General features: G+C 36.9%; 1 non-coding gene and 1 pseudogene across 1 annotated transcript; both read left to right on the forward strand.

Annotated features, from left to right (window-relative positions):
• The first annotated feature begins 3,845 nt into the window (after window positions 1-3,845).
• Window positions 3,846-3,982, forward strand: LOC143278275 (U4 spliceosomal RNA). The gene has a single exon (XR_013053930.1). It is a non-coding gene; the product is annotated as a U4 spliceosomal RNA (small nuclear RNA).
• Window positions 3,983-6,273: 2,291 nt separating this feature from the next.
• On the forward strand, window positions 6,274-6,341 carry LOC143278276 (U4 spliceosomal RNA; annotated as a pseudogene; the record flags this gene model as incomplete).

Here is a 6,341-nt window from a genome sequence, read left to right on the forward strand (position 1 = left end):
TGGTTTGGCTGGCCTTCTTTTTGTATACATTTCTATTTTCCATGCATGTTTTTCTTTGTTACTGTATCTTCACTGTCATTGTCTTGTCTTCTTTTGTCTTTTTTTTATGTTCACATCAAAACGTTATAGTATAGCATTGCATATATAAGAACATAGGAAAAAAACAAACAAAAACTCCTGCATACAGGAAAAGATACAAAAATATGGGTGACGCCTCTCAGTGTAGCGACGCTCTCCCTGGGGAGAGCATCCCGAATTTCACACAGAGAAATCTGTTGTGACAGTATCAGTATCAGTAGCTCATGGAGGCATCACTGCGTTCGGTCAAATCCATATATGCTACACCACATCTGCCAAGCAGATGCCTGACCAGCAGCATAACTCAACGCGCTTAGTCAGGCCTTGAGAAAAAAAAATTGGTAACACAATACAATACAGTACAATAAAATACAATACATGTGACAGAACCCCAAAACAACATATTCCAGTAAAAGAAAAAAATCTAATAATAGAAAATAAAAAAGGTCTTATCATTTGAATCAATTTCCCATTCTTTGTATTTTGTTGTTTTGTTTGTTTGTTTGGTTTTTTTCCTATTGTGTATTTTGAATGGAGTTATGGAGTGAAGAACAAATGATGTGTCCTATGGTTACATATATCCAAACATATTAACAACTTGACACAGGAAATGTTAGGAGAACATACTGATAGACTGTATCATTGATACATAACTTTGACATAAATGATAAGGGATAATGTCACAGAAAGATGGAGAAAAAAAACATCATTGTCCTGTCTGATATACTAGGGGACATGTTCTGATTATAAAAAGAAAAAAACCCACATAAACAGGAGAAAAGTTGCATAAATCGCTTATGCTTCGAAGACAATGCTGTCTGCTGAACTGAGCATGACGTCCAACACCACTGACATTGTATTGTAATGTACCTCAGTCTCCAGAGATTTTTCAATGTGGAATCTAGGCTGTTGTCAGCATCTCAGGGAAAGTGTGCTTCCAGGATGTGGTGCCACCATGCTTTTTATGTTTGTAACAGTGTGTGCTTTGCTATCAAAGAGGACAGGGACAGCTGTCTTATTGCTATGGGTTCTTTTACCTGCGTTTGGGTTTAAGGTCTCATCTAAAAGACTAACACCCAGACCACCACTCAAGGTAATGGTGGGTATGGAGTAAAAATGCAGGAAATGAACCTATGGATTCTCGTTTCATACTCTGATGTGTTACTACTCGGACAGTTCAACACTGCAAACATTTTAAAAGATTGTCTACTTGAAAACTTTTGTAGTACAGCACATGACAATAGAACTGATTATACCAATTACTGCCTGATCAATAGTTTACTGTCAGAGCTGTCCCTTCTATGCTGATATATATGCACTTGAGAACAAAGCAAAATGAATGTACCAACTTGCACTTCCAAATATGAAAAAAGTTTATATACATATATTCTAATGTATTTATTTATTTATCTTTAATTAAGCAGATGTGATGCATAGATAGCGATTGGTATGTACTTTGAAAACAAAACTGTACAAATGTTCAAATGATGCAAAATTATCTCAGCTTGCAAAAAGTTTGGTGAAATATAAACAGAGGAACAAACCCAGAAAATATCTTTTTAAGGATATATTCTGGGATGTTTTTGGATTTGTTGCGATAGATCTTGTTTTTATTCTTATCTTTTAAATATATAACATGCATGCTAGGTGATAGACAGCATCATTACCTTTGATTTTTTATGCCCATTTTTTTTTCTTTAGAAGCTGAAGTTAGCGTGTGTTTTATTTTCTATTGAACAGTGTACAGTTTGTGGCTTCCTTTATCCCTGGTTTCACTCTCACTGTGTGTGACAACAGGAGTACGTTTGGATGAGGTGATCAAGCAAGATCACTTGGCCAGCATGCTCGTAAAAGAACCCACAACAGCAAAAGTGTTGTCCCGTAAAAAATCAGACAGCCAGTAAAAAAGAAAAAAGCTCATATATACATGCATGAAAAGATACACGCATGAAATGTGGTGTGTGTGTGTGTGTGTGTGTATGTAAAGCTCATACACACTGAGACTTCGGGAGTATAAGTACAGTACATGTCTGTTTCAGGGCGATGCCAAAGCATGTGGACTGATCCTTATGCACTACACCACATCTGCTTTGAGACAAAACAAAACAGAAAAAAAGAACAGATGCCTGACCTACACATAATCCCAGTGCACTGGCCGGGCCTTGACAGCCTACCATGGGTGTGTAAGAAATAGTAACACAGAAAAAAAAAAGATAAATAAGTAACTGCGTTAACATATGATTTAAAAAATGAAACATACGCTGACAATTGATTGTAATAAGAATAAAAATGGCCCACGTTATCAATATACTAGTGGCCCACATTCAGGGCTGAAGCCACAGATCTGAAAATAGAATGGACTCTGTTAGATCAGTAGGCTAAAGCCCATGACCTCCGGATTATCAGGAGCTCCGACCAACCGAGATATAACAGGCTGCTTTATGAGTACATGTGTATCACTCAATGGCGAATATGAAACTGTGCAGAACTGAAGAACTGTGAAAGAGAAGTTAATTTTAAACTGGAGTGCGCCAAGAAATGAAGAAACAAGCTCACACTAAACACACAAAAGAATCACATACAGGACAGCTCAAGAGAAAGAACTGAGTAAAATCCACACACACACACAAAAATATAATCACACACACACACACACACAGATATATATATATATATATATATATATAGATAGATAGATAGATAGATAGATAGATAATATTAATGATCTTATCTATTATGCAAATTCCATTTTTCACCAAACATTAAAAGCACAAGCCACAATATAGAAAATAATGAGTCAAAAATCATATTATGTTTTTATGATCAAACCATCCGTAAATAAATAAAAAGATAATAAATGATTTCAGATACAAAACACAGATATAAGTAAATAATAATGATAATGATATACTACTTTTTCTACTTATTTTTATCGTTATCTTAATCATCCTTATATTCACACGCAAAAACGAAATTTGGAAATTTCATCCTCAAGAAAAAGGAGAACCTCAAATTGTGAAAAATTTCTGTTGGTAACATTTACTGGAGAGAAAAAAACTGTACTGAAAATTATGCCAATAATTAATTTCCTGTTCATTATTTGTTTGTAGTCTAAGATACCTAAATTCCGCTCTTTCTCCCTTCCCTACTTTGACAAGAACAGGACTGAAGACGACCATAGGTTATATCAATGAGATGACAAAAGTAAACTGCCTGAATCTGTGGAAACATCACAGTAACGCAAGAAGAGAAGAGAACGTAACTGCTTCCAACGTGTGCCAGTTTCGGACATGTGCAAAACCAAGGAGGGAATTATCCGTCGTTTGACTCCCTTGTTACTATTTCCTCATTAATAACCACCCTCCATATTCCTTTTTATGGCACTATCCAGACATTCCTCCACATAGAAAACTCCAACAATCAATTAAGTTTCAATTTCAACATCACTCCAAATGAATGAATGTCATATTTTTCAGTGTTGAACGCAAAGGCGGAGAAAAGACGAAAATAGCAACCGGAAGCTTTCATTGAACGTTCGCAAACTTTGATTTGCATAAATAGATATCAGTCTTAAAAACAAACATACAGTCTAAATTAATGTTCACGGAAATAATTTTAGAAATCGTATGATGTCTCTCTTATGATATGCTACTAGTTCAAGGAACACTTATTTTTGATATTGGATATAAAATAGATAATTTATGTAAACACCATATAATTTTCAACAGTACAGTTGAACCTCTTCGCATCTTTTCCAATGGAACGTTAGCTTTGCGCAGTGGCGGTACCATAGCCGATGAGGTTTAACCGAGGCGTGGTTATTGCTAGTTGAAAACTAATCCCAATACCCCGCGCTGACGACCTTCGGGTCGGCATGCGCAATTTTTTACGGCTCCTACGGGAGCTAAATACTGAAACAAAAAGCAGTGATACAAACAGAACTTTGTCAGTTTTCGCGATTCTAAAACGTTTTCCTTTATTCGTTTATCATCATTCTGATATTGTGTCGTCCAGGGAGAGAGAGAGTAAAAAAACAAACAAAGAAAAGTACACCAATACATCACTATCTATTATCCAATAGCAGAGGTTACTCATTTTCTGATTTTGTCATATGATTTGATTCTGTGTGAACTCTGCTTATCTACTGATTTTGTCATATAATTTGATTCTATGTGAACTCTACTTATTTACTGATTTTTGTCATATGATTTGATTCTATGTGAACTCTACGCAGACCTAGGTCAGGGTTTCAAAGACTGATCAGCGTGCTTTGTCTTCTGAAGTTTAGGCAATTGCTGCCTTTTCTTTCTTTCTTTTTATTTATTTATTCATTTATTTATTTGGTCCTTCTTCCTGGGCAGATGTGTTGCAGCGTATATGGAGCAGTCCACACGCCTCTGACGACACCTCTTTGAAATTGAAACTCAGATCATAATGTTGTCACGTTTGTGTGCATGGATAAAAAAGATGTTTATGTGTGTGTGTGGTGTGTGTGTATGTACTCCACACGTGTGTCTATTTGAGTGTGTGTGTCACAGTGTGGTGTGTTTGTGTGTGGTGGTGTGAGTGTGTGACCGTGACAGTGTGTGTGTGTGTGTGTGTGTGTATGTGTGAAATTTTATGCTGCTACTGTTTGATATACTATATATATATATATATATAATATATATCCCTAATCATGAAATATGATACAATTGATCATCCATAGTATTCACTTTTTGTATGTTGCACTACGTTTTGACTTGTTGTCGAGAAACCGTGTAATACTCGGGGTACGTTTTTGATATATTTGTGCGTTTTAATTATGAGGCCCATAATGTCATTCCTCCTGATGAGATAATGATGATAGTATATTTGACCTGACACTGACACTGTCAACAAACGCTTGCCGGCACACGCCGCCCCACCTCCCCTCTTTTTTACCTTTACTTTTTTTTTTTCTTCGTCTCCTGTTGTATCACTTAACCCTTTCACCGCCAAGCTCGCATTTATGCACAGGCGTGGTAGAGGACCCATGTCACTGAAAGGTGACCATTCATTGGTCTGTTATCCATGAACCTACTGCTCTTAATGTTCGGTGGTAGGATAGGCCATATTTTCTATACATCGCAGGGGGAAATCCCCAGCTATTCTTAGCCGCTGTCTTTTCTGTGTTTATACCACAAGGGAATTTTGTACTCTGAATTGACTAGTGGTGAAAGGGTTTTAAGGTGGTTGGTGAGACGTCTGTTCGGACACTGTTACTTCTACTACAACAACACACACACACACACACACACACACACACACACACACACACCACACACACACACACACACACACACACACACACAGGAAAACACGCACACACACACACACACACACACACACATCACAGTGGACACGCACACACGCCACAACACACACACACACACACACACACACACCAAACAACACACACACAAACAAACAAACATTTTCTGGAACAAACTGTACTAAAAATTATGCCAATAAATTGAATAATTATTTTCCTGTTTATTATTTGTTTCGGTCTAACTCACGGACTAATTCTGGCTCTTTCTCCCCCTCCCTTCTTTGACCTGAAACAGGACTGAAATGACCATAGGGGTTATCAATAAGTGACAAAAGTAACTGCCTGAGTCTGTGGAAACACCACAGAAACGCAAGAAGAGAAGAGAATGAAACTCCTTCCAATGCCAGTGTGTGCCAGTTTCGGACAAGATGCGATAACCAAGGGAGGGAACTAATCAATAATGTGACTCCTTGTTACTAATTCTCATTAATAACCACCCTCCCTCTTCCTTTTTATGGCTCTTCCAGACATTCCTCCACAAAGAAAAACTCCAACAACTAATTGAATTCCATTTTCAACATCAGTCCAAATAAATGAATATCATATTTTTCGGTGTTTGAACGCAAAGGCGGAGAAAAGACGAAAATAGCAACTGGAAGCTTTCATCGAACGTTCGCAAACTTTGATTTTGCATAAATAGATATCAGTCTTAAAAACAAAACTACAGTCTAATTATGTTACGGAAATAATTTTAGAAATCGTATGAAGTCTCTCTTATGATATGCTACTAGTTCAAGGAACACTTATTTTTGATATTGGATATAAAATAGATAATTTATGTACACACCATATAATTTTCAACATTGTAGTTGAACCTTGTCGATATTTTCTCTTACTACGCTAGCTTTGCGCAGTGGCGGTACCATAGCCGATGAGGTTTAACCGAGGCGTGGTTATTGCTAGTTGAAAA

Source organism: Babylonia areolata, unplaced genomic scaffold (assembly GCF_041734735.1).
Source record: "Babylonia areolata isolate BAREFJ2019XMU unplaced genomic scaffold, ASM4173473v1 superscaf8, whole genome shotgun sequence".
In the NCBI taxonomy this organism is placed as follows: Eukaryota; Metazoa; Mollusca; class Gastropoda; order Neogastropoda; family Buccinidae; genus Babylonia; species Babylonia areolata.